The sequence below is a fragment of the Drosophila santomea genome, chromosome 3L (genome assembly GCF_016746245.2).
Source record: "Drosophila santomea strain STO CAGO 1482 chromosome 3L, Prin_Dsan_1.1, whole genome shotgun sequence".
Taxonomy (NCBI): Eukaryota; Metazoa; Arthropoda; class Insecta; order Diptera; family Drosophilidae; genus Drosophila; species Drosophila santomea.
The window spans coordinates 23,918,210-23,946,117 of NC_053018.2; the positions used below are offsets into that span (position 1 = coordinate 23,918,210).

Genomic DNA, 27,908 nt, shown 5'->3' on the forward strand with positions numbered 1-27,908 from the left:
TTAGCACAGGTGGTTCTCACGGAGAGAAACTGCCGAATTGCAGGCCACCATATCCGGTGGCTTGCACGCGCAGTGAAAGAACAGCTGATCGCGCATTCTAAGGGCAATTGCCCGGAGCCCGGTCAGAGCACTCGCGGAGCGAGGGACTGATACCGGATATTGGAATGCTGACCTGGCGCTTTGAAGACTGCGCTGCAGCGAGGCAGAGGCCTCAAGCTGGAAAACGGGTAGCTCTTTAAGTTAGTCTTATTTTGTACTCCGGGGTTTAACAATCTCGGCAATTCATTTTAAACCCTTGCCCTAACGGGAGATCGGATAATAAAGATATCAAACAGTAAACTACTAACCAAGTGATTTGTTAACTGGCTCCCAACCAACTAACGATACCCACGCGACGTGTTAAAAAGTGCGAAAATACAGCAACAACACGCGACTAAAAATAAACACATACAAAACTACAAAGGAGAACTACAGGACTTCTCACACCAGAAAAAAGCAGCGGCGGTAGCAGCTACAGCAACAACAACAATACCAGCGGTAGCAGCGGCAGCTACGGCAAGCGGCAACAGCAGCAGTACCAGAAATCAAAAGCCGTCGGCAAATAAACCGTAACCACAAAATAAAAAAATACAAAACTACAAAGAGGAATTGCAAGACTTCCCACACCAGACAACAACAACAGTACCAGCGACAACGGCAGCAGCGACGACAGCAGCAGCAAGGGGCCGTCGACGAAACGCAAATTTAGACGATAAAATAGGAATATGTGAGTAGGCTTTTTGTCTAAAGTGATTCGCCAATAGAGAACAGCTAAAAATTAAATTCTGCCGGTATTTAAAATCAAACTTAAAAAAATAGATGTGAATATTTTTATTCACTGAGACCCACTGACAATAAATATACCCAACGATCTTTTTTCATGTATAGAGGGAATGACGACAACGCCTCGTCAGACGCGGAAATCAAATTACTTATTGATACTGGCACTTCAAAAAATTACATAGCACCATGCCCAGGGCTTAAAGGCAATGCGGCAGTAGAAAAACCATTTAGCGTTAGGTCAATTCATGGCCATACAAGAATAGAACAAAAGTGCCTTATTTCTCTGTTTAATGTCCGGTCACATTTTTGTATACTTAAAGTTCTTAAGGACTTTGATGGAATCATCGGGCCTTACTTACTTAAACAAGTGAATGCAAGACTCGACCTTACCAAAAATAAACTAGAAATGAGTAACGGGGCAGAAAAAATACAATTCTCCAAAACCGAAAACTTTAACTTCATCCAAATAGACGGCAAAGACGTCCCACCGGCAATAAAAGCCGCTTTTTATAATATGATAGCAAAAAATTGTAGGGCCTTCGCCGACACAGATGAAGCCCTACCATACAACATAAATACAATGGCATCCATAAAAACAGACGGTATACTCTAAATCATACCCGCACTCCATGGGCGTAACGGAATTTGTAAACGCAGAGGTTAAACAACTTCTAGCGAATGCCGTAATAAGGCCATCCCGATCGCCCTACAACATCCCGACTTGGGTTGTAGATAAAAAGGGATTTGACCAAAACGGGGTAAAAAGAAACGATTGGTTTTCGACTTTAGAAAGTTGAACCAAAAAACCGTGGATGATCGGTACCCTATTCCTTCGATTTCGACTATATTGTCAAAAATGGGCGAGTCAAAATATTTCTCAACGCTCGAACTTAAAGCGGCCTTCCACCAAATCGAGTTAGCAGAGAAAGACCAAGAAAAATCAGCTTTCTCGATAAACAATGCCAAATATGAGTTTTGCAGATTAGCATTCGGGCTCAAGAACGCCACAAGTATTTTTTAAGAGAAGGAATCTCGAAGATATGCTACGTGTATGTCGACGATGTTATTATTTTCTCAAAAACAAAAAAGGACCATGTCAAGGACATACAGTGGGTCCTCGGAAAACTGCTCGAAGCAGGCATAAGGGTATCTCAAGAAAAGTTGAAGTTTTTTTAAAAAATACTTGTCGAATACTTGGGATTCATCGTGTCACAAGGTGACACCTGAAAAGGTGTAAGCCATAAAGGAGTTCCCCGTGCCAAAAACTCTTTTTCATCTCAGATCTTTTCTGAGTTTAGCAAGTTACTACAGGTATTTTATCAAAAACTTTGCGTCAATCGCAGGCCCCCAGCGGGAATTCTTAAAGGCGAAAACGGGAAAACAAGCAAGTATCAGTCAAAAAAATTAATATAAATATTACCGAAGAACAAAAAACTACATTAAAGAGGCTAAGATAGATACTGGTATCAGAAGATGTTCTTCTTTCATGCCCAGACTTTAAAAAACCGTTCGAATTAACGACGGATGCATCTGGGTACGGACTTGGAGCCATATTATCCCAAGACAAGCGCCCAAATACAATGGTATAGCGCACACTGCGTGATAACGAAAAAAATTATGCAACCAACGAGCGAGAGCTTCTTGCCATAGTTTGGGCGCTTAACAACCTTCGTAATTACACATACGGTGTAAAAGAATTACACCGACCACCAACGCCTCACTTTCCCCATCTCGGACAAAAATCCTAATGCGAAGCTAAAACTTTAGAATGGGATTATCGAAGACTATGGGGCGAAACTTATTTACACGCCAGGAAAAGAAAACCTAGTAGCAGACTCGTTATCTCGTCAGAACGTAAACGCATTAGAAGACTCATACGAGTCACGAGTCAGACGCATTATCTTGCCAAAGCAAAAGGGTTTGAAAAGACACATACGAGTCAGACTCAGCCACAATACATAGGGTAGAATCACGTAATAAGATTTTCCGACCGCGAAAACCTTTTAAACACCATTAAAGATGTAGTAAATGCGGGAGTCGTCAACGCAATACATTGCACACTTCCAATCCTAGCATTTATTCAACACTCACTAATTGAAGCATTCCCAAATACCACATTTAGAAATTCAAAACATGTGGTGCAAGATATTACAGACAAAACGCAACGAAGGGAAATCGCCACAGCCGAACACAAGAGGGCCCATCCCGCAGCCCAAGAAAATGTGAAGTAGATTGTAACGTGCAACATTTGTAAAGCACTGTTTAGACCATGATCTGACTTTGCGGGGCACGCTATAGGGTCCGGCTCTAGCTCGTCGACGTTGGGGGTGGAGGTCTTGCTCAGTCTGATCTGGCATTGGCTTATTATTTATTAATCAAGAATTGAGCGTGCTGCGACGGAATACGGCATACTAAAAGAAATCGGATATCAGATAAAGACACGTAAAAAATTCCAAAAGAGACGGCTAAAACGGTTAGAGAAAGAAAAGGGGAGGGAAATTCGGTAATGAGACGTCGGTGTTATTACGTCATCGGAGACCCGTCCAACCTATGATCACCATCTTCGAGTTTCACTCGGGTGATCCCTTCTGATACCCGTTACGACTGCTGAACCATCTGCCGAGTTCAAACAAAAAATAATTACTCCATGATTTCGATAGTACACATTTTAATAATAATAATTAAGTCTAACAGCATAATAAATTTTTGTTCCTAACCTCTGCAAGCGTACAAAATGGGTTAGATTAGGCAATGCCTAAGAGTAGGAATTAGATCACCAATAATAAGCCAAATATAAAGCAAAAGTTACAAAATAATAATTAATTGAATAGAGCATGCTAAATAAGGATTACATTAACGGTATCATTACGTTTTTGTTATAAATATTTATATACGTTCTTAGGTTAATTAATAGTTTTCATTAATATATTAATTTCGGTTGGCATGACTAAATCTTCTTTAAATTTACTTTCTTTATAAATTCACTAAACTTTTATTTCAGTGTGTTCTAACTTGGTGTTCTAACTAGATTTAGTTTAATTTTGTATATTTCAAAATATACGAAGATAAGTCGGTTCTGTTTGGTTCAGTTTTCAGCAGATTTAACTGATTTTAAGATGAAGATTTTAATTATCAATTTATTTTAGCGGCTAATTGGCAAATATAGGCGTTGTGTAATGACTTTTGTTTAATATAAAATGTTTGGCAAAATACTAGCCAATAATTATATTCTTTGTTTGTTGTTACTCACAGTGAAATCATTTTTTTCCAGCGGCGAAAGATCGATCTCCCGAGCGATGGCTGTAAACGAATGCGACTTAAGATCGCCAAGGGTTAATTTAAACAAACAGTGTTCACAACATGTAGCCAGCTAAATCTTTTAAATCTTTCTCTTAAACTTAAAACCGTATTAGTTCACGACTGCTTAATTATTAATAAAATTTTAACGAGACGGCTAAATCAGTTTTATGATATAATTTCTTAACTTCCAAACTTTTAAATTTAAAAAATTAATTTAATTTACGCGTTTTTTTGTAATTCAAATTAATTAATTTCAAAATTCTTTCTCGCAGGGCTTTCTTGGCTGCCAAGCTTGTTGCTACGCCTTTCTAGGCGATGGTGTTTCTGGTTCCCGTTGCCCTGCGAGAGGGGTGCTCCGCTGGACGGGGCGAAAAATCCCAATCGGCGAACGGGTCCGGCGCTGCTGCTTCTGGAACACGTAGTCCGTTGATTCCTCAGCTGCCAACGGCGGAGGGGGCGCTCTGCCGTCTTGTCCGCTGCGTCTAAAAGGGGTGCTCCTCTGGACACTTCCTATTTCGAACGGTCGCGAAACAAAGATACTGTCAGAATTACAAAAGATAACTATGGGCATTGTGTGGCTTACCTAGCCTCTCGCCAACTTATTAGAAATTGAGAAAATTTTTCCTCGTGGGAAAGAAGCACTAAGTCGCTGAGGTTATGTTTAGTTATATTGAACCCACACTATCGGTTGCTCCGATGCAGCTGCAGCCTAAGTGCAATAATTGGCAACGAACTATTTAAAGTGCACACTTTCAGGCCAAGTATTTACATATGGGTCAAACGCTTCAGGCGCCGTTACAAGATCTTGCGAGACTACTTCTTTTCAAAAATGCTTTGCCTAACAACGGAAACGGACTCTAACTGCAAGATCTGGTCTGTGGCCAAGTATAGTCGACACCCCAATAAACATATAATCGGACAGACGCCAATTCCCTCTTATGCTGGAGAAATACTCCAGATCGATATATTCTCAACAGATGGGACCCTCTTCCTTACGCGTGTTGACAAATTTTCAAAATTCGCTATTGTACAGGCAATCGCATCAATATTAAATATAGCCAACTTTTTTCCAAACACAAAAACCATATATTGCGACAACGAAAGATCGCTAAATTCAGAAACAATCAAATCAGTCCTTCTCAACAATTTTAATATTTCTACCGCAAACGCACCACCTTTACATAGTACTTCCAACGGACAAGTAGAACGGTTTCACGGCACACTTGCGGAAATATCCCGGTGGATAAACGACACGACAGAGCTAATTCTATTAGCAACTGCCAGGTATAATAGATCCATAAATTCGGTAACGGACAAAAAACCAATATAAATAATACACTCAACACCAGTAGAATTCGAGAAAAAAATTAGTGAGAAAATTCAACAAGCACTGCAAAAGGGGTTGGAAACATCAAATAAAGAGAGGACAGATAAAAATTACCAAGTAATTATGTTTTCCTAAAATCAAACAAAGGTTTCGGAAACAAACTTTCGGAAACAAGCAGACCTGGGGACACGGTTCTCATTAAGGGGAGGGTGGTCCATAAGGACAATCTACGCTAAACACTCCAGCGAGATTATTGACCTTTTTCCATGTTTTTTTTAGGCTAAGAAATTATCTTTAGTCCTCGTATTTGCGACCGCTAGAACAAACGCGACAATAAGACTCAATGACTACACGAACGCGGACTACATCCCAATAGAAGATGGCGAAATTGTCATCTGGGATTCTTACGGATACCTACAGCACTCGACGAACATGACGACTTATGAAGACTACGCTGACCAGACAGAAACGATGACGAGGACATTTACGGACGACCACAGGACAACGTTTATAATGACGGACCTAACACATATTCGCAAGCTGATCGCAACCTTAAAATTTCACCATTAAAATACTAGGAGCATAACTTTAATCGGGACTGCACTAAAAGTTATCGCCGGTAACCCGGACTTTAAGGATTGGGAGCAGGTACAATTCAATAAGGAACAGCTGTTAAGAACGGAGGAAGGGCAAACAGAGTTAAACTTTAAATTCGAAAAGCGCCTAAACGAACTTGCAGCTGCAACAAATCAAATCCAAAAATTCCTAGGCAGACAGGGAAACCTTTTAGAGATTATCTTAGCTATTGGATTGTAATTACAGATCTTGAGAATATTTTAATGGGCCTAACCATAGCTAAACTTAACGTTGCAAGTCCAGCGATACTGGCATTAGCGTAATAGAATTATTAGAAGTATCTAGAATTAATGTTTTCCTAAATTCTGAAATTTTACATTTCCTTATTGAATTCCCTAGTCCTAAGCTTAGGTGTAAAAAGATAACTGTCTTCCCAGTTCAACGCCATAAGAAGATCCTAGGCTTCGAAAGAGGAAACCTGGTAGCTGAATGCCCGACACGGAACATCAACATCGGCCAATGCAGGACGACAGTCGGTGCGACCTTCTGCAGGGAGCTCCAAAACGGCACCTGCGCCCAGGCGCCGGAGGCGTGAATGGTCCGTATTTTTCGAAAACGATAATGGCGTGTCCGTCACCGTCAATGGTGAGCGATTCCGGTCGATGAACTGCTTTTAGACTGAAATCGAGAATCTGGAAAACAGAGCACACGCTACGATTGATGTTCTCCACAAGCAATTTTCGGAGTGGGGTTTTCTTAATTCGCAGGTCTATGCCAACAAGCCGCAAACCGATGCCCTCAAAGTCAACATACGCCACGCCATCGATCAAATACAGCCCGATTTGTGCGCCAGAATCATCGGTAATTTGATCTTTCGTGTGCGTCCCACCAACCGAAGCCGTGGCGGTCATTTGAATAATGTCATATTCGATACATAATCGATGGATTTTTCAAATAAAAAGTTTTTTCAAGTGCATTCGCTCTTGGATACAAGTGCTCTTAGATTCTTAAGATATTGTTCATGGAATTTAAATTTCTCTTTTCGAGTTTGTGAGTCTGACCTTTTAGCGTGGGAACATGACAATTGTGTGAGGGTTTAGCAAAAATGTTTAGCTTAGACAAAAGAGAATATCCATAGTATATTCTCGTGCCATTCATTTCTTCTTAAGCAGAGAGTTAACAAAAGGGTATTAGGCATTAAACGTATATTATTAAATTAAAAAAAAATTAATTAAAATAATTAAATGTTTTATAATTGATATTTTTGTTAATATAGTTAAGTTCAGCGGCGAGTTTAAGCCTGGTTTTTGTATGCACATAGACAAGAGCCCTCAGTGCGACGTTTGTAGTCAGCAGTTTTGTTAACGTGTGCACCGTTTCCTGGTGCAAATTCGATATGTAGGTTTTGTATATTAGAACTTATATACTAATTAATAAAACATAATATGAATGTCACTACGATTAAATGAGTAGGTGAATACATTTTCAAAAGGCGTGCTCACGCGAGAAGATGAGTATTTGATGTTGATGAGACAACTTGTGTCGAACCACCTTGACAGAAGGGGATCGTATTGCGCGGCTTGTGACGATCCATTTGACAAACGGACGAGTGAAAAGGAATGAATTTGGCCGAAACATTTTCCGATCGTTTCAAGAACATTGGACAGCTAAGCTTGTATGGCAGTGAGACCTGATAACTGACGAACGACCACAAAGTACATGGATGCAAATACGCGCCTGTGGATGTTGTACGACATTCGTCACATTCCGAATGCACCTCGGCAGAGTCCCTATATGAACCCCATTGAACACATGTGGAATAAATTGAAGACAAAAATATAATATATCAAAATATACAGCAAATCAGTATATCCTACGCAAGGAGCTGGTGCCAATGGCAGAATCCGATTTGGAAACTTTAGTTTCTTCAAAGTCTGTACGTTTTGACCTGGAGTTAAGTGTAACCTAAGAAGTCGTTTGGGCAAGAACAGTCTCCGGATTAGCACGGTTAGTCCGGGAGCATTCAACGGGCGGGGCCAAACCGAAAAAGGACCCGAAGAGGCGGCAAAAATTGTGTTGAAGACCCTGTCGACTGAGTCGGAGTCTACGTACGTTAACCTGGCGATTGTCTGATGTGTCCGTGCGAACCGAGGAGGCGTGTTTTTGTTCCACCAGGAGTTTACCTTGGGAATCGCAGCCGTTAGCTACCGTGAGTCCGCATATGAAGACACTCCTTAAGACACTCCTGCCCAAGTGACGGGCACCCAGCGACACGGTCCGCACCACTCGGGATGACGAGAGCGGCGAGACAGCAGAACAATGCCGCTAAGGCGATCAGGTCCGTCCGCACCAGCTAGAGAGAAAAGGTAGTGGGGAACGTTCGTCTTTCACTGGGCGTCTTGCTACAGGGACTGCGGCGTACACCGAGCGTCGGTAGGAACTGAACAGGCGTCTGGCCGGACCGGCCGGGACAGAGGGAAAATAGGTTGCGGCTAGCGAGGCGTACGCCTTGAGAGCCCAGCACTTGTCCACCGTAGTCGGGAAACAGTGACGCTTCCCTAAGCCCACAGCCTTTCTTCTCACCACCAACCCCGTGGGGCCGCGGCAGTACAAGGCGAGAATAAAAATCAAAGAAACGAGAACTGCAAAGTGTTGTTATTGGTAACCGGGTGATCACGTTTTGATATAAAAATTGGGGGGACGAACACACGAAATCTTCTGAGCTATCCTCAGGTATTTCGTAGCGAGCAGACCAACAAAATCAGCTCGTTACAATCGCCACTTTCTTTTCTGTCCGAAAATGAAATGTAACCCACCTAGATATCAATTCAAGTCTTACTTAAAAAAGTCGGGATGGTCCACTATGACTTTCATTTGGATGCCGATGATGCGCTGTTCTATGTTAGTAAGCCAATATGTCAGGATAATGATTGCGTAAGTGCGTGTATTTCCGTTCTTCTTAATAAAGTTTAAACATATTGGGATACAAAATGTTTCCTAAGGATAATTAATTAATATTTTAACTAATAATTTTTTTTTTTTTTTAACTCCTTATTCCGCTCGGAAACTTAGGGCTTCTACGAGAGCCTTCCATCTAACTCTGTTTGGTGCTGTTTGTTTAGCATTTTCCCATGTGATGTTTATCTGGGCAAGTTCTTATTGAGCGGTTCTTCTCCATGTTGCTCTTGGCCTTCCTACCCTCCTGCTTCCTTGGGGGTTCCACTCCAGTGCCATCCTTACTATGCTACTATTGTTTCTCATGAGAGCGTGCCCTATCCACATCCATATCTTCTTCCTTATTTGGGTGTGTATCGGGGGCTCGCTCGTTACGCGCCACAGCTCTGTGTTGGCTATTCTGTTTGGCCATAATATCCCACATATGATTCTCAGGCATTTGTTGCTGAAAACCTGCAGTTTCTGCGTTACTTTCTACGTTGCGAGCCATGTCTCAATTCCGTATAGGAGTATGGATTTCACACACGCATTGTAGATCCGAAGCTTTGTTCGCCGGCTTATTTCTCTGTTTTTCCAAATGCGGTATAGTCTCCCAAAAGCTGAGCAGGCTTTGCCAAGGCGACTCGAGACATCATCATCCACTCCACTATTGTTGGATATTATGGTGCCAAGGTATGGGAAACTGTTGACGAACTCGATTGGGTTCCCATGTGTTTACACTATAAACTAATGCGCACACCTCATGAGTTCAATTCGGGTGTTTGAATCTAACTGACTTCCGCGTGGTCATATTTCTTGACACTTCGGCAATAGACCACTGCAATCGTACTTAAATGTAGTCGCCACTTATGCTGTCCCGTGTCATGTTTATTGCAGCCCATAAAAAGAACATATTTATAGTTTGTCTACTTATCATGTCTAAACACATGTTTAGACATTCTCCGGGGCGGGAAAATGTACGGTCAGTAGTTGTCCCTCATTTATGCGTTGCCTTCGGATATAAATGACCATTATAATTATGATAATCGTTGTCAACCCTAGAGCCGAGTGTCCGCTTGCCGTGTGGAAAAAATCGCAGTAGTCCTTGAAGTCTCCCATTTTTTCGCAAACCAAGCATTGGATTGTTCCAGGAAGTCTTCTGATTGTTATATGACATCAAAATAGGCTTGCACGTCATAATAAAACAATAATTGCCAACTGGATGTAGCGACTTCAATTTTACCAATTTTGTTCACCATAACTGCAGCTTTTGCGTCGATGTCGTAAATTTTCCCAAGTTCTTTGGGAATTTCTTCCGAATTTTCTGTCGCAGTTGTAGCTTGCAACATCAATAAACAGCATAGCACAGTAGCTATGCTTCCAGTGCCATTCCCTTTGCCTTTTGGAACTCGCTGCCTAAGCTTCTTGTCCTTGCGTAGTTGCATTGACTCCGTTATAGATGGCGTTGCAGCCCCAGCTGGTTTTGCTTCGCTAACAGAAAGTTGACAGATCTTGTTTAGCGATCTTTTTACTTCCCCATCGCTTGTTTTAACCGTGACTACCCGGACTTTATCATCTTGTCCTTTAGTCGTACTAATGATTCTTCCCATTGGCCATCTTGCAGGGTGAGTGTTCTCATGTTTTATAAGAAACAGCTGTCCCTCCTTCAGATTTGGCTTTACTTGGCGCCATTTGGTTTGCTGTTGCAATGACACCAGATACTCCTCTTTCCATTTCTTCCAAAAGTCACTTCTGATGCGTTGAATAAGCTGTTCAGGAGCTCCAATTAGAGGTCTTTTCACCAGAAAATGACCCGGCGTTAATATGTCCTCACCATCGTTTTCGCTCCTTACAGTGACTAATGGCCGCGAGTCTAGCACTGCTTCGATTTGACATAGCAGCGATGCAAATTCTTCATATGTAAAGCTGTTTTCACCAATAACTCGTTTGAGGTGATGCTTTACTGATTTTACACCGGCTTCCCATAAACCTACCATGTGGGGGCTTTCCGGGGGAATAAAGTGCCACTTGATGCCTTCTTTTTCTAGTGTAGGTGCTAACTCATTATTGTTTTTAATGACAGCTACAAATTCTTTGTCCAATACTCTTGAAGCTCCCACGAAGTTTGTTCCATTATCTAGTATAGCATATTAGTATAGATTCTCGCTCTTGCCTCGTCTTGCAAAGAACCGTCGAAGAGCCTCCAGCAATTTGTTTGCCAAAAGGTTGCTAACAGCTTCCAGATGTATCGCTTTTGTTGCCATACAAACAAATACACAAATGTATCCTTTATACGTTTTTTGACCTTTTCCCTTTGAGCAGCGAATCTGGAACGGTCCGGCCTAGTCGATTCCAGTATTTTGAAACGAGTAATCAGCCGTTACTCGATAAACTGGTAAATTTCCCATCAGTTGACTGGACATCTCTTGCTTGTATCGTATGCATACAATACATTCCCTTAAATATTTCTTTAAGGAATTTTGTATGCCAAATATCCATTACTCCCTCTGAATATAAGTTCTCATAATGTTAATTCCGCCATGCAGAGTTTCTTTATGAGCATCCTTTACAATTAATCAAGTCAAATGTGACTTATCCAGTATACGGTATCATTGTAGTCGTTTTGTAGTCGTCCACCAACTCGAAGTATGCCATCACTATCCAAAAACGGATTTAGCGCCTGTAACTTACTCTTTGGTTCTAATGGTCTTTTGTTTTTGAGTAGTCTGACTTCTTGTCCAAAATCCAGCTGTTGTTGTATCTTTACCACAGCGATCTTCGCTAGCTTTAATTCCTCCACCGTAAGATGTGAAGGCTGTTGCGATTTTCCTCTCAGCTTTGTTATGAAGCGTAATACATACGCCATTACTCTAAGAAGTTTGTCGATCGATGAATACTTCAATAAAAGATGGTTTTGCAGATATTCGGATTTTATCAATGTGGATACCACAACAATTTAAGATTCCTTTTGAGTGGGCCAGTGTTGTGCATCTCTAGATAGCCAATTCGGCCCTCTCCACCAAATTTCACAGATTTTAAGAGCTTGCGGTGATATCCCTCTGGAAGCCAAGACTGCTGGAATTTCTTTCGATTTAACGTAATTCCATTTGACACTGGGAATTAGTTTATTGATATCTTCCACTCTAGTTCTGACAAACTTATCTTTGCAGCGCTTGTTCTGTATCCAAGCAATAGTAATTTGCGAATCACTCCATGCATGCGTTGTAATCTTGTTGCACTTTCGCTAATAACATTGCTAGTAAATGCGCAGCACATAATTCCAACTTTGGAATTGTTTTCCTGTTTTTTATAGGATTTACTTTGCTTTTAGCTGCTAGAAAAGTAACTGCCGCCTACTTTTGTATACACAGCCGCTGCATATGCTTTCTCTGATGCATCGCAGAATCCATGTAGCTCCATAATACCTTTGGAGCATCCAGTCCAGCGTGAAATGCTAATTTCTTCTAAATCTGATAGACGTTTAGCATATTCCATCAACCAGTTTGCTAAGTTGGATTCCAATTCAACGTCCCAAGTCATCGGTAACTTCCACAATTCCTGAATGAAACATTTGCCTTGAATCGTTACAGGTGCCAACCATCCTAGTGGGTCGAAAATTCTGGACAACTGTGATAACAATAACCGCTTTTTTATGCGTGTTAGCATTGTGTTTTTTGCCGAAAACGTAAATGTATCCTTCTTCGGATCCCATTGAAGTCCTAAGGTTTTGATCGATTCATTCTCCCCAATGCAGATTTTCTCCGTAGCACAATCGTCCTGAATGTCGGCTAAAATACGTTCGTCATTTGCAACCCATTTTCGCAGATGCATGCCGGCCTTCTCCATCACTTGTCTCAATTTCCTTTGAAGTTCATAGCACTCGTTGACTGTGTCTCCACCAGTTATGAAGTCATCCATATAAAAGTCGTCTTTTATTGTTTCTGCTTAGACGCTATCCTCTTGGCAAAAGCGATCTGGCAACTCTCGTAGACATCGGACTGTTAAGAAAGGTGCTGCCGAGGTGCCATAAGTTAAGGTTGTTAACTTAAACTCACTGATCGGCAATTTTGGATCATCTCTCCATAGGATATATTGGTATTCTTGGTCTTTCTCAGCAACCTTTATTTGGCGACACATTTTTTCAATGTCAGCTACCATAACATATTGCCACTTGCGCCATTTAATTAGAATATCGAATATATCCTATATCTTAGGACCAGCTATAATAACGTCATTTAGGCTTAGTCCATTTGTCGTCTTTGTGGATGCGTCAAAAACTACTCGTATCTTCGTAGTTAAGCTTCCAGGCCTGATGATTGCTTGATGGGGTAAATAGTATTTACCTTCCCGTTGTCTTTACAGATTCCATATGTCCCATCTTAAGGTATTCTTTCATGAATTCGTTGTATACAGCCCAGTTCTTCGGGTTTCTTTAAAACTTCTTTTCCATTTGCATAAGCCTTGCCATTGCCTGTTTGCGAGAGTCCCCCAGCTTTGCCTTTTGGTGGAATGGAATTCTGCATTCTGCATTGTCTGTAATCGTCTCATCGGCTTCATTGTCCAATTCCCAAAAGCGTTCCAGGTCCTTTAGATTTATTGTTGTAGTGGCACTTATAATTTTTTGCTTTGCTGCTCGAGTTATATTTCCGGACACAATCCATCCAAATTTGGTTTTTTGTCCCAAGATTCCATTCAAGGTTTTTAGTTTTTCCATCATAATCAGGGGAAATAGATTCACACCTATCACCATGTCAATTCTGCTTGGCTCGTTGAATCGTGGATCTGCTAGCCTGTAGCCCTTCCACTCTTTGTTGATATCAATATCAAACTTTTTGCTGGGAAGGGCTCTATGGAGTGTTGGTAAAACCAATGCTTCCGTTGATGCTTTGAAGCTGCTTAGAATTTTTGGTTTGATCGTCAGGTGGACACAATTTTTTGATAATTGAGTAGTCTGGGAGATACCTTCGACCTCTATAGTACTCCTTACTCTGGGAATCCTTAATATTTGTGCTGCTTCCTCTGAAATCAGCGTCTTCTGGGATCCACCGTCAATAAGCGCCCTCAACTCGTTGTAACCTCCAGCTTTGTTTTTCACTAAAACAACAGCTGTAGCCAATAGTAAGTCTTGGCCTTGCTTAAGGCTATTGCTGTTGATACTGCGTTTTGTGTCTTCATGAAGAAGGCTGTTGTGTCTTTTGGAGCATCGATTGCATGTAATTTCCTTTCTGCAGTCGATAGCATTATGCTTTCCAAAGCATCTAAAGCACATGCTGTTCTTTTGAACGAATTCTTTTCTTTTTTCGATTGATTGTGCTCTGAATTTGAGACACTTCATCATATCCTGGCCATACTTAGAGCAAAAGGCACACGATCTTACTTGCACTTTCCTTGTAGCCAGCTGAGCGGTTATGGCGTTTACTGAGTTGTATTGTTGCTCAATAAACTCCAGTACTTGTAAGGACTGTATATCTCTTGCCTTTTTTACATGCTGTTCATACAGCTGCAAGGCTTCTGGCGAAAATTTCCGCAGCAGAATTTCTGTTTCCAAGCAGTTTCAGTGTGTCCGTCACGGACCAATGACTTTTCATCATTGCCAGCTGCTTGACTAGTTCCATCTCACTTGAACTATCTAGGGTTTCGTAGATTAGGCTCAACTGTTGCCTCACCCTATTCGCTCTTCTGTCCACCAGTTGAACCAGATTATCAACTGGACTGGAGCTCCGAGCTGATGCGGTATCAGATAATTTTGATCCACTTTGTATATTTATCTCATCAAGTGTTTCTACCTTTAATTGCGACTCCTTGTAGGCCCTGACAGCATCCATAGTTTTAATAAATATTTTATCATTAAAATATTGATGATCGCCAACTCCCAATTTTACCAGCGCATTGTTGTTAGTAGTAAATCGGACTACCAATGCTTCTATTGCTGGTATAGATGCCTTTTCCTTAATGGCTTGCAGTATTTTGTTCTGCAGCTCTCCTTGGTCTTGCATCAATTTCACAGATCTTTCCGACAACATCTTGGGAAAATAATCACTGTGACTTTTTTGTGCTTTCTGCTTGTGTTCTTTGGCGTCATCCGTTGGAGGATTTTTTGATTGTTCGCCCAGTTGACCTAGCTGTGCCTCGACTCACAGCTGATTGATCAGCCAAGGAAAAGCAAGAACACAATGTTTTACCTTATCGTCCTAGTACTTTAAGGCGTGGTCTTTTATTCTGTGTTTCTTACCACTAATGGGGGAAAACAACAGTATTTCACGAAGGACCAAAATGTTCACACTATAAACTAATGCGTACACTTAATGAGTTCAATTCGGGTGTTTGAATCTAACTGACTTGCTATTGCGAGGGCATCGCCTTTTATTCATTCTTACATAGGTTCTTATCATCTAATTATATAATGCAGCGCTTGTAAGACGCTGCAGTCTGCGTTGGTCAATGCAGCTGAGATTTATTCTTAAATCGATGTTTTAGGCCTATGATCGCGCTAATCACATCCGCGTGGTCATATCTCTTGACACTTCGGCAATAGACCACTGCAATCATACTTAAATGTAGTTGCCACTTATGCTGTCCATTGACATGTTTATTGCAGCCCATAAATAAAACATATTTATAGTTTGTCTACTTATCATGTCTAAACACACGTTTAGACACCATGTATGAAGATGTTTCCTTAGTTGGAGTCGTTGAATCGCATAGCTTGTGTTTTTGCTACGAGTCCGACGCTGCTGGCTATCCTGACGAGGTCATCACTATTCCTCTTCCTCTGTATATCGCCAAGTCTATGAGAGATAAGACAGATGTCGTCTGCATAGTCCAAGTCCTTAAGGTGAGGCTCCACGTAATTTCGCGCTTGGACGAGCATACTTCGCTCATTAACTCGTCGACCACGATGTTGAAGGGTAGAGGTGATAGAGGGCATCCTTGCCGAATTATAATGTTCGTCTGGAAAGCTTCACTTGTTTTCCCGTTGTGCAGTACCGCCAAATTGGCATCGTCATACATCGATTTGATGATAGCGATGAGGTTCGCAGGTAGGCCTTTCTTGCAAGTGATCGCCATATTGCTGCCCTTTCAACTGAGTCGAACGCCTTATTAAAGTCAATGAACAGGAGGTAAAGCGGGGCTCTCCCTTCCACAGCTTGCTCGGCAATTATGCGTAGTGTGTTTGCCTGATCTACGCAACTCCTGTGTGGTCTTAAGCCTGCCTGTTCGTCTCGGATTGTTGACTCGATTTTTTCAGCAGTGTAACTAGGATTTTATAGCTAGTGTTGAGCAGTGTTATCCCTCTCCAGTTGTTGCCGTCGCTAGGGTCGCCTTTCTTGGGGAGCTTCACGATGATTCCGCTTTTCCAGGAGCCAGGTACAGTCTCGCCCTCCCATATGCGTGCGAAATGTGGATGCAGCGTATCAGCCATCAGCTGATTGTCAACTTGAAGCTGTTCGGCTGGTATGCCCTATTGCGCTTTAGCTTCTTTATTGCTGGTATTCCCACTTGGTGGCGCAATGCTTCTATAGTCCGTAGCCACGTTTGGTAATGTGGTGTGGCTAATTCCCATGAAGTGTTGGCGCCACCTCCGGATCTGTGCATCATCATTGGATAAGAGGTTGCCTTCTAGGTTTCTGACTGGTTGGTTCCGTCTGTGGTGGGTTCCGGCAATCCGTGCAATCTGCTGGTATAACGAGCGCATGTTGTTCTCGCCGGCTGCTCGTTCTGCGTCTGTCGCAAGTCTATCCAGTAGCGCTCGTTTGTCCTTTCTGGCCGCTCTTTTCACAGCTCTGCACAGTTCATCACGATTCTGTGTGAGCTGGTCCGCCAGAGGCTTCAGATTGTTCCTCCTTCTAATCAGGTCCCAGGTCCCATCAGATATCCAGTCTGCTCTTCCACGTTGTTGCAGCCCAACTCAAATCTACGTATCGCGGCTGTTGGCGGTTGCATTGATGGCTGATCGCTAATTGGGACAGTCTTCAAAACCGTTGGGGCTGGTCAGGGTCAGGTTCTTCGATAGCTTTGGAAAATGGCAAATGGTCCTGGTCCGCGATTATGTCCGCATTGCACTGCTAATGATGTCTTTTGCAGTCGACAGACATGGTCGTAATGGCGTTTGACTATGCGATTGTCGACCAAACGAACATTGTAAAAAATGGGTGCGGCTCGTTCCACTTGGGACCTGTGTCGTAGTCTTGCGGGTGAGCCCCACGGGTGAGTCCCACGGCCACACCTCCCGCCCAACCGACCGGGGGGCGCTGCCGTGTATCGTACGGCTCGAATCGCGGGAAGATAGACGCGATATAGAAGACAGTGAAGAACGAGGAAATATATATATACTAGTAAAATCTAAGAATTTGTTAAATACATTAGTATTGATTGCTTTAAGATAGGCAGAGAGTAAGAATTAGAGATTATAGGATAGAATCTATTATAGTCAGAACATAATACTCTGTAGGGATCACATAACTCATAATTAGATCTACATTGATTTAAAATTAACGGTACGTAATTTCTAGTAAATCTGCTTGAAACAGTGAAGTTTAGCCGACTAATCAAGTCGGGACTATCAACTTCACCACGAATAAGGTTAAAAATAAAGACTGTTCCAAGCATGGTTCTACGGTTAGCTAAGTAGGGTTAGTTTATTTACATTAGTCTACTTGAATAGGGAGGTAATCTAAGGTTTAAGATTAAGGCCCCGTAAGGCACAAAGTAAGAAGTTCTTTTGAACCGATTCAATGCGGTCCGAGTAAACTTCATATTGTGGACTCCAAACAGGTGATCCGTACTCGAGAATCGGACGGACTGCATATGTAAATAAGGTTTTGGTCATGTAAGGATCATCAAATTCCTTTGACCACCGTTTTATAAAACCAAGTGCACCCCTGGCCTTATTGACAATAGTCGAAATATTCAAGTTTAATACGTTATCACGGCACCAGGTTTGAAAGCTATCTAGATCCGATTGTAAGTCCAAATGGCGAAAAATGTCCTTATACTGGAGACATAATTTTAAGGGAAGGTCGTTAATAAATAAGGTTAAAAGGAGCGGACCTAGGTGGCTCCCTTGTGGGACGCCGGATGTGACTCGGAGAATACAAGAAAGAGAGTTTTTAAAGAGGACCCGTTGCGTCCTGCCATTCAGATAACTTAGAATCCAATTTGGGAGATCAACAGGGACACCTAATAAATCAAGTTTTTTAAATAAAAATGAATGATTAACAGAGTCCAATGCTTTACTAAAATCCGTATAGATGACATCTGTTTGAAGATTAAATTTTAAGCCTGGAACTACGAAGGAGGCTAGGTCCAGAAGGTTAGTAGTTGTTGATCTGCGTTTCATGAACCTATGCTGACATGGTGATATAATAGACCTACAAAGGTGCTGCAAATGAGGAGTGATAACATATTCAAATAGCTTAGGGATAGCAGAAAATTTGGAGATTCCTCTGTAATTGCTTACATCCAAGTTCCTAACTTTTTTATGGAGATGGATCACAAAGGACTCTTTCTGATTCTACTCTTAGGGTTTTTAAAAATATTGTCTGGTTAAAAGAGGAGTGATCTGAAATAATTCAATATCAAACAGTCTCGATTTCCACCATCCAAATATACGTCGTCAATCTGAAGTTCTGGTCGGTATAGAGTTGTAATAATACAATACTATCATTCCATACTCGAACTCCTTATTGACTTCTTGTTTCGGATTGACGTAATACAACCTCGTTGTTTATATTTCTATGACCAGTCTGGTTTGACTAAAATCTGCTAATTCCAGCAATTCCTTGAGAAAAAGAATATAAATATAACTATTTACACTAATAACAAAGTTTTGTGTGGGCATCTATTACTGAGAAGTGGAGGTATTCGTAGGGTTATTCGGAACTTAACTATTCGATTGTTTAATCAAGTTTCATATACCAAATTAAGATTCCTTCGAAAATTTTATTCGCTCGAGCCCCACGTTGGGCGCAAATTAGTATGTAACGAACACGACTGTTTATCTACGTCCGAGAGTATTCTCTGTCTAACTAACTTGCCTGCTAGGTTCAGGGCTGGGGTGGGTTGTTTTGACTCTCGAATCGCAGTCGTCACATTACCAATATGTATACAGAGGCAATATTAAAAGCGGACGGGAAGTTATAGATGCAGACGGAAAGGTAGCTCAGCTAGCAGTGGAAGAATTAGATGGTGGTTTCTTTCGGTCGATACTCGCCCTCCTGGAATTATGTTAAAATCAGTCATAAATTCCCCTTTGTTGTAAACCGTTCCTCCCTCTGGCGACCTTCTATATATTTACTGAATCATACTAATCTCCATTGTGATAATCTCACCGAACAAATTACTGTTGTCCTAAGAAACCTTAACTTCCCGTCGCACGGTGCGTCTGCTAGAGTGGAAGAGGTGCCACTTGAGTGGGATAACGTCATCATCAACGTCATGCAGATACCTGCGTATCCGCTTGTCGGATCCCGACCTAGTAACGGGTGTTTTTTTTAGAGGTATAGAACTTTAAATTGCAATAAAACAACGATGGATTATTCGATTGACATGAATTTTATTGACATGAAAGATAATCTTGTGGCATTACATTTTAAATATGATTTCTGGCATATGACCGCCACGGCTGGCTCGGATGTAGTCCAATCTGGACGTCCAATTTGCAATGACTTTTTCCAACATATTTGGCCGTATATCGGCAATAACACGGCGAATGTTGTCTTCCAAATGGTTTAGCTTTTGTGGCTTATCCGCATAGACCAATGACTTTACATAGCCCCACAAAAAGTAGTCTAGCGGTGTTAAATCACAAGATCTTGGAGGCCAATTCACAGGTCCAAAACGTGAAATTAGGCGGTCACCAAACGTGTCTTTCAATAAATCGATTGTGGCACGAGCTGTGTGACACGTTGCGCCGTCTTGTTGGAACCACAGCTCCTGGACATTATGGTCGTTCAATTCAGGAATGAAAAAGTTAGTAATCATGGCTCTATACCGATCACCATTGACTGTAACGTTCTGGCCATCATCGTTTTTGAAGAAGTACGGACCAATGATTCCACCAGCCCATACAGCGCACCAAACAGTCAGTTTTTCTGGATGTAACGGTGTTTCGACATACACTTGAGGATTAGCTTCACTCCAAATGCGGCAGTTTTGTTTGTTGACGTAGCCATTCAACCAGAAGTGCGCTTCATCGCTAAACAAAATTCGCTTATGAAAATCGGGAACAACAGCAATCTCGTTTTGGGCCCATTCGACGAATCTACGCCTTGCTTGATGATCGTTTGGTTTCAATTCTTGCACGAGTTGGATTTTGTAAGCACGCAAACCAAGATCCTTCCGCAAAATCTTCCATAAAGTGGATGGACACAGATCCAATTCCTGTGCTCGATGGCGGATGGACTCATTCGGGTCTTCCTCAATGCTACGCTCTACAGCAGCAATAGCTTCTTCTGTACGCACCGTACGGCGTCTCTGGGGATGCGAGTTATCAATAAGAGTAAACGCGGTGCGAAAACGGTCCATGGTTAATCGAATTAACTGCTCTGATGGACGATTTTGTCGACGATAAAATGGACGTAGTGCGCGATACGTATTCCGCACAGAACCATTATTTTCGAAATAAAATTGCACTATTTGCAAGCGTTGTTCAGGCGTGAGTCTATTCATGACGAATTGCCAAACCAAACTGAGAATAAATCACTTGACAGCTGTTAAATCGGTCGCCATCTTGAACAGTAATGCCAACTTAAAGTTCTATACCTCTAAAAAAAACACCCGTTAGATGCGGTCAAGAGAAATCTGAATCCCGAGCTTAGGCACAAACTCTTACATGTGCCAATCGCAAATTTGTGTGCTTTACGTAGCGAATGCCATAAAAACGAAGAATTCTATTGGCACGTTACCAACAAGTCATCATGGAGACCCCAGAACCCTAAGCGTCTGGTTCAAGAAGTAATGTACGAAGATGACGGTAACGCTGATCAAGAGGAGGACCAATAAGTTGAAGTAAATGCCCTTCGCTCAACCAAATGCTGGAATTGTGACAGCGCGGGTCATCGTTACCATGATTGCTTAAAACCCCGTCGTGTGCGTCACTAAAACCTAATTCGGATGATTGGAATGTTAGCTTGGAGCCTAGCCTCGGACAGAATATTCCAACCCCATCAGACACGTCTTTAAACAGCCTTACTAGACCTTTTCACGAGCGGTTAAAAGAATATACAAGACGACGAGCAGAAATCTTTATAGATGAGGTCGACTTGCGTCCGAAATGCTGGTCCACTGACCGTCTAAGACGTTATTGGTCACAAAAACTACTACTCAAACAAGTCTCTAGTCCACGAAGGAGATGACATCCGACCCTTTACATATATTACTCCGTTGAATGAGCGTTACTTAGCCTTACTAGATAGTGGTGCGAAAAAAGGTCTCATCGGCGGTAAGCTAGCCCAGCGAATTTTGAAGCAAAGGTTAACCTTTACCAAGTCATATGCAAATGTTAAAACTGCAGATGACACAAAGCAGGCATATCGGCAGGCACAAAGCGGGATATATAACTCTACCAATCTAATATAACGCACTCAAAGCCAATTTCCAATTTCTTTTTTTGTAAAAACTATTACTCAAGATGTATTTTGCGGAATTGATTTTTGGAAGACATTCAAAACATTTTTAAGCTTTCAGGTCAACGAGATCAGAGATGAAACTACAGACGTGACCCAACTTCAGCTACACGCTGCCCAACAACGTGAATTACATGCGGTGACGGAACTATTTCCCTCGTTTGAGCGAGATAGACTGGGGAAGCCTACGTTAATTGAGCACACGATCGATACCGGACAAGCGAAACCTATTAAACAAAGGTTCTATCCAATATCGCCAAAGAGAAGCGGTTATGCGCGGAGGTCGATCGAATGTTAAGTCTAGGGGTAATCGAAGAAGCAACAAGCTCCGCATGGTCCTCACCAGGGATATTGCTACTCGCGTAAAGTGAATGAGCTAACGAAGAAGAATGCGTACCCAATGCCGAGTTTAGAAGCTTTGCTTAGTAGACTGCCTCCGGTACATTGTATCTCTAAAATCGATTCCATGGATGCCTTTTGGCAGATTTCTCTCGATGCTACGTCCAAGCCAAAGACAGGATTTACCATACCGAATAGGCCTCTCAATCAATTCACACGCATGCCTTTAGGCATGCACACACATGACACTATGACACTATGTGTCGACTTATGGACCAAGTAATTCCCTACCCAACGAAGGATCACGTGTTCGTCTATTTAGATGACCTTCTGGGGATGTCATCTACGTTTGAGGATCACTTAAGCCATTTAATTGCAGTCGCCAAGCGCCTGGAACTCTGGAAAATATCGCGGGAACATATTCCGCGATCAAAACGAGGAAACATTGGAATCTTCATAATCTTAGATAACTTTTCGAAATTTACTTTCCTCAAGCCTGTAAAGAATTTCACATCGAAGGTCATTATTCAGTATCTCAGGGAGGATATTTTCTCTTACATAGGAGTGCCGGAAACATTAGTAAGCGACCATGGCACTTAATTTAAAAGCCATGAGTTCGTTTCGTTCCTGACCTCTTATGAGATCACCCAAGTGTTTACTGGAGTCTATTCACCGCAAAGTAATTCGGCCTAGCGAGTCAATCGATCTATTAAGGCGGCCTTGCGTACGTACATCCGATCGGACCAACGGGATTGGGACCAATATATAAGCAGCATAAACTGATCCCTGCGTAATAGCATACACCAATAGATCGGACAGTCACCCTATATGGTAGCGTATGGCCAACACATGGTCACTAATGGAAAGGATTATAACGTTCTTAGAAACCTCTGCCTGCTGGTGGATAATACGGCACACATGGAAAAGGCTTATTTGCAGAATAAGAAAGTTTATGACCTTCGCAGCCGACCACGACGTTTTCAACTAGGACAGCTGGTAATTAAGCGGAACTTTTCGATAAGCAAACTGGCAGATCATTTCAACGCCAAATTAGCAGTTTTAAACTCGAGTCAATAGACTGCCTTTAAATCTGTTGGTGTGAGGGCGGTTTTAAACCATTTTCAAGTATTCAAGATTTCTATTTATTATCTAAAGCGATAACTAGTGGAGTTCCAGGTAATTGATATGGCAGCCCTACCACTTTTGTCTAGGATAAGTAATTAACATTTCCAAACGCGAGATCACCCGAAATGCAACTCTGTTGCTGTTAAAAGCTCACCGCCTTTATTGTCGGCGTCAGTTCGGTCTCTTGTTATACTGATCTGAATTAAGAACGACGTATAACGTAGTGCTTGTGCGAATTTATTTAAAACCGCGTGCTTATCTAAGTCACGTGCAAATCGTAAAGACCAGCTAGAGCACCGATTCAGACAGAATCTGGTGATTCTTATTTTCAACTGAATCCGCGACCTCACGCGGACGACGCTACCATCTTCAACAGGCGCAACTAGGAGACCCCTGGCCGCATTCCACGAGCGGATCGCCTTACGAACTCCGCATTCCACGTGCGGATCATCAGCGGACGCCGCATTCCACGTGCGGATCATCAGCGGATCACCTTACGAACGCCGCATTCCACGTGCGGATCATCATTCCGGACTCCGCATTCCACGTGCGGATCATCATATCGGACTCCGCCTTCACGTGCGCATCATCCCTAAGGAATCTGCCTACAACGCGCTGATCGCAACACCCCCTGCAATGTGTCTGCGACATGTGATATACTGAACAAAGCTCTGTTTCGTTTCGAATGATTAAAATTTTTAAATTCAATTAAATTTTGGTAGCATTCGGATTAAGGTTAAAAGTTGTTTAAGCCGATCATTAGATTAGCTTTAACGTGTACGTATTGTTGGACTTCGGGCCTGTAAAAAGCATTTGTTCATGAAATTACTATTAACGCATAAATCGACCTAACATCGGACGTCATCAGGCCTTCGTGGGATCTTTCGTAAGTACGCAAAGCCGCGATTATTATTATGTTTCCTCCAGAAACTCGCGTCCGACAAAATATACGTAGCTTGAGTATTAACGTGAAAACAGTAACTATCGATAAGAATTAAGCGATTGAAATAAATTTTTGTAGCGATAGTTTTAAAGAAACGATTTAAATTGCTAATTAAATATGATTCAGTAAATATAAAGAAGGTTGCTAGAGGGAGGAACGGTTTACAACAAAGGGGAATTTATGACTATTGTTAACATAATTCCAGGAGGGCGGGTATAGACCGTAAGAAACCACCATCCAATCCTTCCACTGCTAGCTGAGCTACCTTTCTGTCCGTCTGCATCTATAATTTCCCGTTCGCTTTTGATATTGCCTCTGTCTACATATTGGTAATGTGACGACTGCGATTCGAGAGTCAAAACAACCCATCCCAGCCCTGAACCTAGCCGGCAAGTTAGTTAGACAGAGAATACTCTCGGACGTAGATAAACAGTCGTGTTTGTTACAATGAGATGTCTCGTGCGTAAGAAAAGTTAAATTTTTTCACTTTTATGATGTCAGCAACGGATTGATCGGATTGCTCCGAATCTTTTTTAGCTGCCGATCTAAGCAAAATTTGAAGGTTTGCTGTGATCGTCAGGTGGTAGGCAGCCTACCACCAGCGGCTTTCTTGCACTTTGGAGATTCTAGCGCGGAAAGAAGATCATCAGCTCGACGAAAACTATCTCTAGCCACGCCAAAACTACTGATCAGCCCTTTCAAGCCACCTTTAGTTCACTTGTTCGGCCGTTAAAGCCAGCGCACTTAGGTTAGGTTTTACCAGCCGTCGGTTATCCGACGCACTTAGACCATTAGAGGTCCATTGTGATACCGTGTATGTTTTCCCTTTTTTACCCGTCGAGGTTCGTGTTAGCAGTTTCCCCAGCCAGAGGCGCTGGTGAATTTCTGTGGATCGGCGTCGGACAGGTCGGACGTGTCTATCAGGAATCTGCTTCCTAGCAAGTCTTTTCGCTTTCAGTGCTGGACAGTGGCATAGAAGATGCTCTACCGTTTCTTCCATTTCTTCGTCCCTACAGCTACGGCAGAAATCATTATACGGGGCTTTAGTCTTCTGGCATGGGTGCCTATTAACCAATGCCCTGTGATGACTCTCATAGCAGTGCTGACGCTCTTTTTGAGCTTATTTTTGGCCATATTTGGCGTGTTAGGCGACAGTGTGTGGTGTTTTCCCATTTTGTCTATTTGTTACGGTTAAGGTTTTCCCTAAGTAGTAGTTTACAAGTGGCTAAAGGCAAACTCATGCCATCCATCTCTTGTATGAGTGGCGCGGTAGTGCCTTCTCGAGATAGTTCATCTGCGATGCAATTGCCTTCTACCCATATAAGGCTGATTACGAATTGTTGTGTCATCTCGTGTAAAGATGAGCGGCAGTTCGATACTGTTTTCGAATGACGAGATTGAGCCAATCGATTTGATAGCTGCTTGGCTGTCACTGAAAATGTTTACATGTGAGCTTTCCGGTTTTAGTGATTTTAAGTGTTTTAGGGCCTCCCTTATTGCTGCTACTTCAGCTTGGAAGACGCTGCAATAATCGGAAAGTCTGAACGAGATGCGTCGGCCTAGCTGTTCTGTAGTTTTGACCCGTTCGTATAGAAGCATATAGAATTCTGGGGACCAGGTGTTCGTGTGTTCCAATCGTCCCTCTCTGGGATGATTGTGTTGAAAGGTGTTTGTATGTACTCCGTTGGAGTGCAGTAGTCTGTCCTGGAGTGGACTATTTGAATGTGTTTTAGGATACATGAGTGACCCGCTTCTTGTGGGTTCCACTGTTTGGTATCTCTAAGCCTGATTTCCGCTACTATAGATGGTTCCATGCCAGCTAGTTCTGGGCTTGGGAGGTTGAGTACGGCATTCAGGCCTTCGTTTGGGGTGGTGCGTAAAGCACTGCTGATGCAGAGTGCTGCGGCTCTTTGCTAGCATTTTTATGCTGCATTTATTTTTCAGGGACGGCCACCATACCAAGACCTCATACAGTAGTATTGGTCCGACGATAGCCGTATATATCCAGTTTACTATATAGGATGTCATGCCTCATTTGAGCCCTATTGCTTTCTTTCACGTGAAGAGTGCTATTGAAGCTTTTTTGTATCTGTTTGTGAGATTCAAGTTCCAGTTTAGTTTCCTGTCAAGTATAACGCCCAGGTACCTTGCGCTGCTACTGAAGGAAAGTCTTTGATTGTTGAGGATAGGTGGGACTAAGTCTGGTATATTATACTTCCTAGTGAAGAGAACCAGCTCGGTCTTTGAGGGGTTAATTCCTAATCCGATATTCTTGGTCCAGCTGGACAAAACACTGAGTTTTTAGCTCATGAGATCGCATAGCGTTTGGGGGTATTTGCCTGTGAGGATGATGGCAACATCAGGGCTGTCAGGGCTCCGGTCGTCGCCCTTGGGATGACGTTGTTAAAAGCTCCTTCTATGTCCAGGAAAGCTACCAGTGCATATTCCTTTTGGGACATTGATTTTTCTATCTTGGAGACGAGAGAGTGTAGTGCTGTCTCTGTCGATTTCCTTTTCTTGTCGGCGTGTTGCGCGTTGCGTGTCTGTGATGAGACTTGGATTGAGAGTTGATCTCAGATGCAGGCCGATGATTCTTTCCAGGGTCTTTAGTAGGAAGGATGACAGACTAATTGGTCTGAAATCCTTGGGGGTCGTGTGTGATGGTTTCCCTGCTTTGGGAATAAAGACAATTCGGGACTCTAGCCACGATTGCGGTAGGTGTCCAAGAAGAAGGGACCTTTTAAAAATGTCTAGAAGCCAGTTTATGGATATATTTCCCGCATGTTGGATTTGTGCAGGTATGATTTTGTCTGGACCTGCAGATTTGTATGGTTTAAAACTATGTATGGCCCAATGGAGGACCTTTGGGTCTATGCACAGTTCGATACTTGTCAGTGTGACGTTTGTTTGTTGGGGGGTGAGAGCGTTTTGGCTGTTTCCTGGGAAGTGAGTGTCTAGAAGTATCTCCAGAGATTCCTCACTTGTGCTGGTCCAGGAGCCATCTGCTTTTTTAAGGTAGCCTAGGGTTGGGACCGATTGGGATAGGATTTTTCTAAGTCTGGCTGCTTCAGTTGTATTTTCAATTTCTGAGCAGAAGGAAAGCCACGAGGATCGCTTTGCTTTCCTGGTGGCTTTTTTGTAGTTTGCAAAGGCTCTCTTGTAGGCGGTCCACAGGGCCTCCTCATTTCCTGCCTTGGCCCTGTTCAAAAGGGTTATGCAGTCTATTCGGAGGGGGGACAGTTCTCCTGACCACCAGGGAGGTTTGCTTTTTCTTTTGGGGCTTGCTATTGGGGCAGGCCTTTTTTAGTGCATAGTTGCAGGTTTCTGTGAAAATTGAAACTAGTTCGTTTAGACTAGAAATTGGTTGAGGGTATGGAGGGGGATCCGTTGAGATTTTTTCCCTTCAAATATTTTTGTATTTTTGGCCGTCTGTTTTTCTTGGGTTTGTGAAAACTGCTCGTTTTGAGGGGTTGATTGTGAGGGTCGTTTCTATATACCTGTTGTCCGAGAAAGAATGCTTATCTAGCACCCTCCAGTGAGTTACTGTTTTTAATAGTGGTTTAGAGACGAGAGTTAGGTCTATTACCTCTTTTCGGTTCTTAATGATAATGGTTTTACCTTTTTTACATATGAAGAGATTTGAACTAAAGATAAAGTTAAAAAGAGACTCACCGCGGTCGTTTGTGTCTGTACTTTCCCATTGTGTATGGTGGGCGTGAGCATCACAGCCTTTTAGTAGGCCTATGTTTTGGTTTTCGCTGTCTTCTACCAGTCTCCTTACCAGCTCATCCGGCGGTTCTTGCCTTTCGTAGGCCATGTACGATGACAGCACTCGGAAAGGAGATGGCTGACTTTCCACGGTGGCTGCCGCGCTAAGGTGCTTTTTGGCTAAAATGCAGGCCCTTACTTAACCTTC

At 42.4% G+C, this 27,908-nt stretch overlaps 1 pseudogene; it reads right to left on the reverse strand.

Moving 5' to 3' along the window:
- LOC122756456 lies at window positions 1-27,809 on the reverse strand (annotated as a pseudogene).
- Between the last annotated feature and the right edge of the window lie 99 nt (window positions 27,810-27,908).